Source organism: Sceloporus occidentalis, unplaced genomic scaffold (assembly GCF_023333645.1).
Source record: "Sceloporus occidentalis isolate IW3139 unplaced genomic scaffold, rSceOcc1.0.p SCAF_1, whole genome shotgun sequence".
NCBI classification, from domain to species: Eukaryota; Metazoa; Chordata; class Lepidosauria; order Squamata; family Phrynosomatidae; genus Sceloporus; species Sceloporus occidentalis.
Genome location: NW_028316981.1, coordinates 252831055 through 252844119, shown reverse-complemented (window position 1 = coordinate 252844119; position 13065 = coordinate 252831055).

The window sequence follows — 13065 nt, the reverse complement described above, 5'->3', positions numbered from 1 at the left end:
TTTGGCACAGGCAAAAAAACATGGAGCTATGCAAATTGATTTTAAATTTCCTGGACTTTGCCCAATTGCCGAATGGCTAGCGGAGGAGGAACCAGCCTGATAAAGATACCCTCTCCACACCATCTTAACTAAGGACATAAACAACAAAATGAGGTAATCTTACTAACATTTCAGGATTCCTGGTGGCCCAGTGGTTAAATGCCTGTACTGCAGCCACTCATTCACAAACCATAAGTTTGCAAGTTCAATACCAGCGAAAGGGCTCAAGCTCGACTCAAGCTTTGTATCCTTCCAAGGTCGCTAAAATGAGTACCCAGATTGTTGGGGGCAATCAGCTTACACTTTGTAAAGAGCTTAGCTAGTGCTTAAGTGCACTGATAAGTGGTATAGAAATGTACTTTGCTATTGCTAAGCTATGACATAGTATTGTATATAATGGATTTGAGCATCCATGTATTCTGGAATTCACAAGGATTCCCAGAAAGAAACTCCAGTGGATAGCAAGGGCCCACTGTAGTCATTTTGAGTCTTAGCATGAAGCAGAGTGATAATTTGGCTTCAGGGGGTAGAGGATAGAATATTTATGTCACATAACATGCCTATCTACTCCGCCCTAAAAAAAAACTTATTAACATCTCTAATTTTTCTCCTGTTTGGTATGTTTGGTATGATGAAGAAGCCAGTGAAGCCAAAAAAAGCTTGCCACAAGTATATTGTGCATTTCAGTTAGCCAATAAAGGTATCACTGTTTGGTGGATTTTTTGTTTGAACAAATATTTTTGATTAGAGCTATCAATAGCAATTCTGTTTTAATAATATATTATATAATAATGTATTAATAATATGTTTTAAAAACATTGAGATTAGATTCTTGTTAAAGGTTGACGTAAGTATAGACATCTCACTTTAACTGTGATAATATCATTATCCCAGATAGGGTAGTTCAAGATCAATATACAGGATATAACTTTTTCCCCCAACATGGAAGCATATGACTCTCTAACACTAAGAAGTTTATCGCATGGGGGTTAAACCGCTCCCCAGCGCGTTCTAACGGGGGCAAGCGGGGGCGCGCACGGAACGCGATGGGCACCGGATGGGGCCCAAAACGCGACTTTATCGCACGGGGGGACGCCGACGACGCCGCGCGTTCCCATCGCGTCCCAATTCGGTTCCAGAGGGCGCCATTTCTGGGGACGCTTTGAAACAGTTCCCAGAAATGGCGCCCTCTGGAACCGAATTGGGACACGATGGGAACGCGCGGCGGCGGCGTCCCCCCGTGTGATAAAGTCGCGTTTTGGGCCCCATCCGGTGCCCATCGCGTTCCGTGCGCGCCCCCGCTCGCCCCCGTTAGAACGCGCTGGGGAGCGGTTTAACCCCCATGCGATAAACTCTATTGACTAATTTCCACACTGGAAAGGTCTGTGATTAATATAGGCAGGGTACAGACCGCCAAAAGAGGCACCTCCTCGGTGCCTCTCTTTGCTGTGCAAATTGCGCGGCACTGCCACGCAGCAAAAAAAGAGCTCCAAAAAGCGGCTCCTTTTTGTTGCACTGCAAAGCGCCAGAGACGGTGCGGTTACATCGCAGCTGCGCAGCGCCGTTTGGAGGCGGCGCAGCTGCAACATCATCATTACACACACCATCTGTAAGGCGCTGCGTAACAGCGGTGCATCCACAACATGCTAGGGTTGTGGGGCGTGTGCATGCACTGCCCCAAGGCAACCCTAGCACGTCGTGGGCGTGCTGCAAAGGGCCCATCTGTACAGGGCCATAATCATGCAAGAATAAGTCATATTGTTCCTTCACAGATATAAGAAGTATCCACTTCATAGACATTTCATAGACATTTCCTTTTTTAAAAAAAATCTTATCTGAAGTTGTAAATCTTTCAGGAAAACTAAAACCTGGAAGTATGTAAAACCATATAAATGGGGAAATTATTTATTTTTACCAAAACAGATTGATCAAGAAATTTGCTCTTTTTTAAAAAACAGAAAAAGATTTGAAACTCCCACCATTTTTTTTAACATAACTTTTGATTTATTGTAATGGAATACGACACTCATCCCCACTTTTTACAGACTGGACATTGGTAAGACAAATTCAAAAACCAAGTGCCTTCAAGATCTTATATGGTTTTCACAAGGATGAATGATATAAGATTCCATGATTTGATCTTAGCAATTTTGTGGTGCATAGATTTGGGATTTGAATAGGTGGGACGCTCATTGCTGAATATTTGAATTAGGCATGGTATAGACCTAAAGCTCCGGATTGGGGCCAGGCCAGCCTCACCGGCAGCCCTGCACCCCCAATCTGGAGTTTTTCTGGGCCACAAAGAAGCGACAAAATGTCAGAAAAGGGGTGTCCCTGGGGCTTCATGCCCCCGGATACCCCAACAGCCAGAGCCATGGGAGAAAGGGGCCGCCCGCCCCCTTTTTCCTCAGCATTGTTTCCGTGGCTGTTTGGTTGCTGTGGGAACAATACGTGTGGTGAAAAGGAGCTTCGTTTTGGAGCTCCTTCTAATGCCACAGACAGGCTGGAGTAAGCGGGCGGGGGGTGGTGTGGCGATTTCACGCACGTGCCACGCTATTTGGATGCAGCATGTGCATGACATCGTCATCACGCGCCCCATGTGGACGATGCTGTGTAACAACAGTGCTGTCCATATGAACTAGGGCTAGGGAGCGTACGGTTGCCGCACGCTCCTTAACCCTAGAATTGGCACCAGTATGCCACTCAATGGCAGTCTGTACCGCGCCTTAGTTAGTTTGATAACTAACATGTAGATTTCATTCCTCCAACTGTCACAATTTGGCAGGGACAGTCCTGATTATTCCTCTTTCACTCTACCTTTTAGCTGCTTTTACAATGTCCCAGTTTCTCTCTCCTCCTCCTATTTTCCTCCTTTGTCCTCAGGTTACTTCAGTTTCTACAAATTGAATTCAAAGTGCGAAAGTTTTTTGCACCCCAGTTTTCAGTTGAATCTCCATGGTAACAGACAAATCTGGAGGGGATTGATGCTTTTCAAATCATCTCCCTCCCTCTCCACCCCTCTGGTATCATGTATCATTATGCAAACTAAACCCTGGAAATAGAGAAGAGGAAAACAGAAATGCAGAAATATTTCACCTCAGTTTTAAATCTGGCATTAATAGACTTTAAATCTGGTATTAATAGATACTGTATCAGTTTATACAGAAACAGCTGTGAAGTCTCAATACTGTTCTGTTAGGATAGATGGCAAAAGGAAGCCATGTGGAAAGGAAATCATCATGTTTAATCTTATATTAGCATTATATGAGATGTAACAGGAGACGTACAAAGTAAACAAAACAATCACTACTTTGTCCTGCTAGTCCACCTACTATGTTCTAATCTTAATGAAGTAGCCCAAAACATCTCTCGTTTTGTCTTCTGTAGACAGCCAGATGGTTTGTCTAGTTCTCAAAGGGTAGCTGACTGGACTACTCCCCCAGGTCTGTATTTTAAAATGTCAGCTGGTAGGCCTCATTCCACATTAAAAAAAAAAAAGTCCCAGTATGAATTTCATTTCTACAGCAATGCCCCCTGCAGCATACCAAACCAGAAGTACTTTGGATTCTTGAAAGCATGGAAGCAGCTGCCAATGCAATGGAATGCTGCAGAGGAGAGAGAGATGCTAAGCCTCTCCTCAAAAAGGACCCCCCTACGACTGTTTTTAAAATTAAACAAGTAGAGAGAAATGGGAGGAAATAGCAGTGACCACCTAAAAACCCAAAGGAAATATTCCATCAGGTTCAGACTTGAATGGTTGTCTGGAGGCACATGATGGGAGAGAAATTCTAATTTTATCCTAAACACATTCATCTGTCTGCCCCTCTGAGGTCTGATGCATGGAAATTTATTTGAGACAATTTCTCTACCGAAATAGATTACTGTGTTGGTGGCAGTGCATATCAACAAAAACTGCAAATGCCCCAAACCACAGTGAAACCTTCTGAGTGCAATTGAGTGGCAGATTGTGTCAGAAAAGATTATATTCATCCATTTAAAGGAGCAAAAGGCTTTGTCTGCCTCCCACTATTCCATTCCCACCTTGATATATGCTCCCAATTATTCCCAAATCTTAAATAGACTTGAGGGCAAAGTCTGGATATGCTGATTTATAATAATATAAACCTGGACTAGGCAAATGCTCATTATAATGAGAAAATCTGGACAGTGCTAGAAATACTTGAAATGATTTCTAATAACTATAGACTACAAAACAAGACTGAGATATTTCCTAGAACAAATAAATCCAATATTATTAGGATTTCTTTTATTATTATATACTTATCAGGCTTGTACCCCATCTTCCACCTCCCTCAAAAATGTGGTGACTACCAGTAAGATCAAATGAAACATATACAGTTAAAAAACAATAAATGTGAATGCCTAGCAGTTATGGTGTCATAGGTCAAGCTGAACATGATGGCAGTCACCATATTTCTTGTCACAAATGTAAGAAATTAGGTTGTGTGGCTTGTAGACAGCTGAGCCAATGTGACGTTGTGGTTTAAGCACCAGAATATGCCTCCAGAGATCAGAGTTTGAATCTCTGGTTAGCCATGGGAACCCACTGGGTGGCCTTATGCAAGACACACACTCTCAGCCCCAGAGGATGGCAAAAACAAACAAACAAATCAAATCTGATCGAATCTTGCCAAGAAAAGGTTTGCCTAGGGTTGCCATAAGTCAGAAAAGACTTGAAGGCACACAACAACAAATGCACATAAGTTCAGGGAGCCCAGGTGGTACAGTGGTTAAATTCTGGTACTGTAGCCACAAGGTTGTGAGTTTTATCACAGGGCTCCAAGGTTGACTAAAGCTTCCATCCTTTTGTAGGTCAGTAAAATGAATACCCAGCTTGTTGGGGGCAATTGGCTTACAGACTGTAAACTGGTTAGAGAGTACTGAGTTCACTACTAAGCAATACAGAAACTTAGGCGCATTACAGACCGCCGGATTGCGGCGGTCTGGCTCCGCCTCCGCTTTCAGCATCCAGGAGCCGCAGCGGCCAAACCGCGCAGCTCCCGGACGCTCCGAGGAAGGAGTGTGGAAATCACGCTCCTTCCTGGGCCCCAGAAGAGATACCATAAGTCAATATGGCAGCAGCCGTGTGGAACAGCCGCTGCCATTTGTCATGGACTCTGTCCGTGATAGGATTAGGGGCATCTGGAAGAGACGCCCCTTTTTCAAACTGGGACGTCCTCAGGACGTCCCTAATGGCGGTCTGTAACCCGCCATAAATACTATTGCTATTGCTGTGTTTGCAGCTTAAAACTCCACAAAACTTCATATATAAAGCAAACTTTATTCATAAACAACTTGTGCCTAAGGATAGAAGATAAATGTATTCTGTTCATATTTTTATGCAAACATATCCATCCAAAGAAACAGTCAAATGGAAATGCAGTTATACACATTCACTCTTCTCTAAATTGCACAATAGATTTGTCCAGTCAAAGAATGAATACAAAAAATATACTCATATCAGGGAAATGTTTGGAGAAAAATGTGTATATTCATGGAAAACTAATAAATTTTAGGAAAAATACACTTATGTATTTTAGGAAATAGTCCTTCTAAAAATGTGTACATTAAGAAAAATGCACACAAAAACATGTATGATGTTTTTAAAATTGGAAACAGATATGGACACAGATCAAAGTGAACATTTCCAAATGAGAAATTGGGCAGAAGTCAAATTGACAGATTCATTTATCCCTAATCAAAGGTGCCATAGATATTGGACAAAAATGAGTGATTGTGATCCCAGATGTCTTTGAAGCTCTGGTTTAATGTATCACTCACTTAGCTGAAATGAACTTTGTAAAATTTTTGCTTCTTAAGCAGCCTGCTTAACAAGTTCTGTCTCATGATTAAATTGCTATCTATGTTCTCATGGAGTTTACGAATAAAATATGGAATAAAATTTATATTTTCTCTCTTTTTAAAGCTTGCTTTTAATTTAACCTATTCAATCTTGTTTTGGTCTGGCTGTCTTAACACAGTGCATATTAAGACAGTGCATATTAATCAGTGTTTGCAAACAAAGATTAGTTCTTGTTCACCTGTCCTCCATCTGGTATATTCCTATGTTTGATAACAGTTTAGTGAAAGGAACTTGATTCAGCCAGTCATGCTTATACTTTGTATCTAACATGTTAAGATGAAAACAGAGTGGACACACTGGGGAGCTCCAAAGATGGTATACTGGGCTTATAAAAAAAGGAATCTCAGATATCAGCTAGAGTAGCCTTTCCAAATGCTCTGTTTTAAGACTAAGGATGCATGCACCCTGCAGAAATAGATCATTTTGACACCACTTTAACTGTCATGACTCTATTCTACAGAATCCTGGAATCTGCAGTATGGTGAGGCACCAGAGCTCTCTGATAGACCAGCCTGAACACCTCACCAAACTACAAAAGCCATGATTCCAAAAAATGGAGTCATGACAGTGAAAGTGGTATCAAATTGCTTTATTTCTACAATGTGGATACATCCTAAGATTTTTGTCACCCCTGCAGTGCTCAGCTCGAAACATATCAAAATTTTGAGAGAAATAGATTTAGCTTATGTTAAGGAAGGAATATTTTTAAAACATATATTAAAATATACATTTAAATGATATTTTCAGTTAGACTACAGACTTTAAACATTATATATTGATTACTGGAGGATGAAAGTGGCATGGCCTGGAAACTGATTCATCTAAACAACTTTTTTTAAAAAGCTGAATGTATCTTGATGTTTGAGTACTTATGCTAGACCCAGAAAACCAGCTCCAGCTTTCAGTTTCACTTCCCATCAATTGTGGGAATGGGAATGGGTGCACCCCCAATCTGGAAACACTCATCTGTTGTGCTGATATCCTAAACAGAGGATGCTGGCTGAGATCCTGTATTGTCATCATAACTTTGACGCTGGAGCTCCATCATTGTAATTGCAACTGACAATGTTTCCCCAAACCTACCTTTTCAGACAGGCACAGTCTCCACTGAATCACTTCCAAAGGGCTGGAGGTCAAGGTACTGAGAAATGATGTCTGCAGCTCACATCTAGTCATGGGGTGACTTGAGAACTGGCAGCTGGAGAGACTCCTTAGGGACCTACCACAACTGGTTGTTCCAAGGCACTACACAACTGGGAATACATTGTAGACATCATTTCCCAGTAGTCTGATCTTCAGCATCTTGAATTTTTTTCATTAGGATACTGCCAGATTACTAGGTAGGTTTTGGGGATGACATTTGGTTGTTCATGACTAGATATGTATCCCCAGTAGTTATCATAGGTCAGATGAACATGATGGCAGTCATCATATTTCTTAGAACATCTTGTCATGTGGCTTGGATCCAAAGTGTAAAAAGAACCCTGATTGCATAACATGCTTTTACTAGCTATCGTCCTCCATCCTATACATATGAAGAATATCTTGAACACTGTTCCAAGGTTGCAAGAAATGTATTTTCCAAAGAGATATGGTTGCAGAACAACAACAAAAAAGAAATCAGCAAATATATCTAGGGGCTACTGTGTGAACCAGCTATATGTGAACAACATTTAAGGACCAGAATGGTACAAGCTAAACTGACGAAAAGAAAAAGGATGATATTGAAAAGGGAAACATTTGATCTCTGGTAGAAAATTCCTTTAATCCTTACTCACAGCTGTTCTTTTGTCTAGTATGCTTACTGTTCTGCAAGAGATAATCTGACAAAACATTGGCTTAGTCCTCTCTTTTTAGATTAAAACTGTGAAAGTACTACAATAAACAGCTAAATAAACAAACCTGCTAAGTGTTAAGACCTTGATTTATCAGCTGCAATGTGGTAACAAGAAGTTTAGAAATCCACCTAGCATTTCCATTATGAAACAGTAATGGTGCTGGGGGAAGAAAGAAATGAAAACATTGCATTTGCTCTTACCCTGAAAAGGGGAAAGATAGATTGCCATGTTTTCCAAATAAATTTGGCCTTAAAGCTATACAGGATACATATTTTGTTTTAATGAAAACATTCAGGATAATTATTTGCCATTTGGACAATAATGTCTGATTTTTTGTAATATATATATATGACTTGTTCACTAGACGTGCTAGAGCTCAAATGACTGAGAATTACATTTAGCCACTCCCATAAACTGTCATTCAGTTCTATGCTACTGGTATCCTCACCTTGCAGATACATCTGTATCATGTAAAATACAACTATATTCATGTTTTGCTGCTGGGCTTCCCATTTTCAGCTGGTTGGCATGAAAAGAATGTGAAACTAGATAGGCCTTTGGTCTGATTCAACATGGCCCTTATGTTCTTACACATACTTCCAATATTTAGATTCAATGGCTGTCCAAAGCAAAGTATATCTAATGGATCACCCAGTCCAACCTCCATTTTCTGAAATATCCAGACAAAAAATATCCTCAGAAAGGAGCATTCCGTTTTCTGCTGAAAACTATCAAGAGAAAGAGATTTTAGATGGCGACATTGAATATTATGTCAACAGACCTGTTTATATGATGAAAATTCCTCCTCTCCTCCTACCTGCGCTCCCGCACACATTCTCCAAATATGCCCTTGAAATCTCCTGAGCAGGTTTTTATAGCACCAAGTGAAATGCAGGGAGAGAAACGTCAAAGAAGGCAGCGAAAGAACTTAACGAGATTTCTTCCAGATAGACTAGTCGAGTATCCATAAGACAGTCTCTTACCTTTGGACATCTTTCTTAAATTTAACTTACATTTTAAGCGAATTTTATCTTGTTCTTTCACTGGAAGAATAATTATTCTGCCCTTTCTTCATGACATCAGCATGCTTGACAACAATCTTTAACATAATCTTTAACAATCTTTAACATAACTGTTGTCATGTTTCCAACTCATAGTAACTCTAAGGCAGTGAACCTGTTATTTCTTGGCAAGTGTCTTCAAAGGGGGTTTGCCATAACCATCCTCTGAGGCTGAGAGAGTGTGACATGCCCAAGGTTACCCATTTTAAAATGATTAAGCCTAATTTGAGAAACTAAATGCACAGTTTCAGCATTAGAGCATCACCATCCAAGCCCTTTGACAAACCTTGTGCAGGTGGTGGTGAGAAGAAGACTGTGCCATCACTAATTGCTTTCTGACCTCTCAAACTGTTTTGATTTGTTAGCTGGGCATCACCTAGATTATTACACTTCTACGTATCAGTTCTTTCAACCTCTGATCATGTGACTGGCTTTCTAGACTATTCTTATTTTATATATCAATAGCTTTCCTGTTAATTCTATCAATTTTTTTCTTAAAATATGATCCCCATAATCCTATAAAGCAATCAAGCCTAGAATGTGATGTTTTTGACAATACAAAATTACTTGCCTACCTTTTTCAGCTACAGCTGTTTTGAACTTTCACTTTTCTTTCTTTCTTTCTTTCTCTTTCTTTCTTTCTCTCTTTTTTTCTCCATTGCTAAAACCTGGTTTCTGCTTACCTTTGCTACTCTCCCATGGACTCAAAATGCCATGTTTGCTGCTTCTAGAATGAATAACACAAAAGTGCTGGGAATACATCCAAATGAGGCATCAGCAGAAAGCAGAAGCAAATACTCCTTGGTGTTTTCCATCTCGTCCATAGTGTAATCCTGTCCGTGCATCACTGGAGACTTTGTACTTGGCAAATGCATTTTGAATGATGCTCAGTTTCTATATGTATGCATGAGTAAATGTACAGAGTGTGATGCATGAGTTGAAGTAATTATATCAAACTTGATGTAGAAGTAATTCTTTAGAATTTAGGAATGCTTAACTAATCTTTCTTGAAGCTAGTATAATCTCCCAAAGTCAATGTGTCCTTATTCCACATACTATGACTGGTCATAGCTACATGTTGAGTCTATATCTTTCAAAATTAGCAAGATGCAGAAGTACTCTTATACCTTTTCTTCTGTCTTTGCCCCCCGCTAAGGGATATTACTTGATTTTCTGGCTTTGTGTTTTGCACTTGTGTTTTATAAAACACATTCAATCTTCTACTTCATTTCTGTTTTGTAATCTTGCATTTTATACAAACAGTAGATGCCAATGGCTCCAAGCTCAGTGAGATAGCAAATCCACTTCAGATTTTAGTCTGAACTATACAGGGACTATTCAAAGGGCTGAATTCTACCCTCAAAATAGGTTAAACATCTTGCATAGCTTCTTCAAAGTTTGGGCTGAAACTTGGAGAAGATTCACCACCATCTCACATTGGGTGCATCTGCGCTGCCAAAATAATCCAGTGCTCAGTGCGATAGAATTCTGAGAACTGTAGTTTGTTGTGGCACCAGAGCTCTCTGACAGAGAAGGCTAAATGTCACACAAAACTACAGTTCCCAGAATCCCATAGCACTGAGGCAAGGTAGTTAAAGTGGGGTCCAATTGGATTATTTCTGCAGTGCAGATGCAGCCAGAGTCATAATTATTTAGTTATTTACAGCATACAACCCACAGTGCACCTGGGAAGCCCATCAGAAAGGCTTTCATATCAGCTAAAATAAAATGGCTAGATGCCTGTTGCAAGGAAACAACCTGAAATGAAACCTGGCTTCATGGGCAGGCTGATGGTAGCCCTGCTTTCTTTCACTCCCTCTCTTTCCCTGCCCAGTTTATTTCAGTTATTGTATTTCCTTTGCTCATTTAATTAATGTTTCAAATTCATGTCATTGTCTGGTGGTGCCTTTCTCATTTGTGCTTTGCAGAGTGCAGGCTGGTAAAACAGACTGGACTCCCCTATTGTTATTACTTGGGCTAAGTGCTATCATTTCTACTTCAAATAAATAAAATCCAATCACTTTTCTCCTCTTACATTTTGTCTCATCACAAACCCTGGTCAAGGGATTGTTCCTAGTCAAGATCAAGTGTTTGTAAACCATGTAAATCCTTTCAAACAAAACAGCAAACCCAAAACACTGAAATATTAAAATTGCCTTGAAGGATTGTCAAAAGAGCAGAAAATGCTATATGTGAAGGGAGGTTAAGAAAGCCAAGCCAGATCCCTGGTCTCTACACTTTGAAATGGAGAAAATCAGTTTTTGTCCTCAGCCACATCTTCACCTTCAAAATTAGGGCTCTCGGTAGTCTGCTGACATAAAATAGACTTAACAATTTCTCTGCATATATTCTCCACATAGGAAAGGGGAAAAATATAAGCTCTAGTGAACAGATGTGAAGATTTTTATAATACCATGCAGAAATATTCTGCATATTTATTGCAGATAGCTAAAATACCAATATAGCTTCTTTCATTGGAAGTTGAGCTGTATTTATCCATACAGCAGAGATACAGAACAACAACTGAAAAGTCTGCAGTCATGAAACAGAAATAGCAAATCTAAGTCAGAAATCAAGTAATCCTGCTTCTTTCAAAATGTAAAAGAGTCGCACAAGTGTCAATTCCACTATATCTTGCAATTTAAGGCATCTGAAATTTACTATAGTTGCAGTAAAGGATATAGTGCTTTGATGTTAATCAGGTAAAAGGTTATATTTTTAAAGTTATATTTCCATTGATGTATCTGCTGTTAATTTATAGCAACATATTCGTTCTGCAACCACAGATGGGCAATAATAAATGGGGAAACCAAGAACAAGCTACTCTGTGTGATTAAATTAGAGGGGAACATGGATTAATACAAGCCCAGCACTGTTGATATACGTATATGAGACTGCTTCTCTCAAAAATGTACTAATCATAGTATGCATCCCCTGATGCCAAATGTCTTGAAATTAGTAGAGAATGGATAGAAGATAGATAGATAGATAGATAGATAGATAGATAGATAGATAGATAGATAGATAGATAGATAATTGTCTATTAATAATGGCAGAATTTGCCATGGGGTTGCACCCTGGTGGCACCAGCTGATGGGGGTTATACATGGGAGTCATTGCACAAGGAGGAATACCTCCATCGACATTGACCACAAAAAGACATAGACTGGTATAATAGGAGATTACACCACAAATGGTACAGCACAGTTTAGGGGTTTAAGTCAACGTCGGCTTCAAATCCTCGCTCAGCCATGGTAAGCCACTAAGTGATAGTAAGTCAAACCCCCTCTGAGTATATCTTGCCAAGACCCCCCTGTGATAGGTTTGCCTCAGGGTTGCCATAAGTCAGAAACAACTTGAAGGAACACAACAACTTCATGCCAGCGACAAGATTCCAGCCTTCATGTATACCAAGCAAATAAATGTAGATTAAATCATTTTTGTTTTCTTATTGTCCGCTCTGTGCTCACTCTGCCATAGTGACATACTGTCTGACAGTGAAACTGCACTGTGTGAGCAGAATTCAATTTATTTATGTTTCATTCTTGATTTACTGTTCTAATGTAAGTGGACATAAAGCCAATTATGCCTCTGAATCATTCTTGTGCATAGTATTGAGAGGTATTCAATATGTTTGGTGATAACTGGAGAAGATATAATACTTTCTTAAAATGAGATAGTAGTTGCAGGAGGATTGTTTTACAACTAACATTCAGAATCCCTGGAAACTAATTAGATTAATTTCCCTCTCCTCTAAAGGCAAACAAACCAACATTAAATTGAGTTCTCTGGAAATAAGGGCCAAATTAGACAAAAGGCCATTCATGTAATTAGCAATTGCATTTATGACTTTTTAAAGGTTAATACCAGGTCTGATGCACCCAATCCAAACTGAGAGTAAAACAGAGGTCTGACATTTTATCTCTTTGCATTCTCAAATTGGATCAGAACCCTAGGTTTGCTATATACATTGAAAGAAAGGCTCTTTCCAGCTATGCCAATTGCATGGATAGCTCATTCTCTGATTTGCCCTTTAATAGGAAAAATGTTGGAATGTGTAAAAGCATAGAATCAAGTCCCCAGTTGTAAAACAACTTTGCATTTTATAGATCAGCAAACACTAGGAAGGGCTTAACCAACAAATTCTAATTATTGTGTATGAAGATTTTATGCTTCAGTTGCCTCAGAATTGTGTAGTTATATTTTTCTTCTGTGGTTTTTATTATTACAAACATTAAAATTA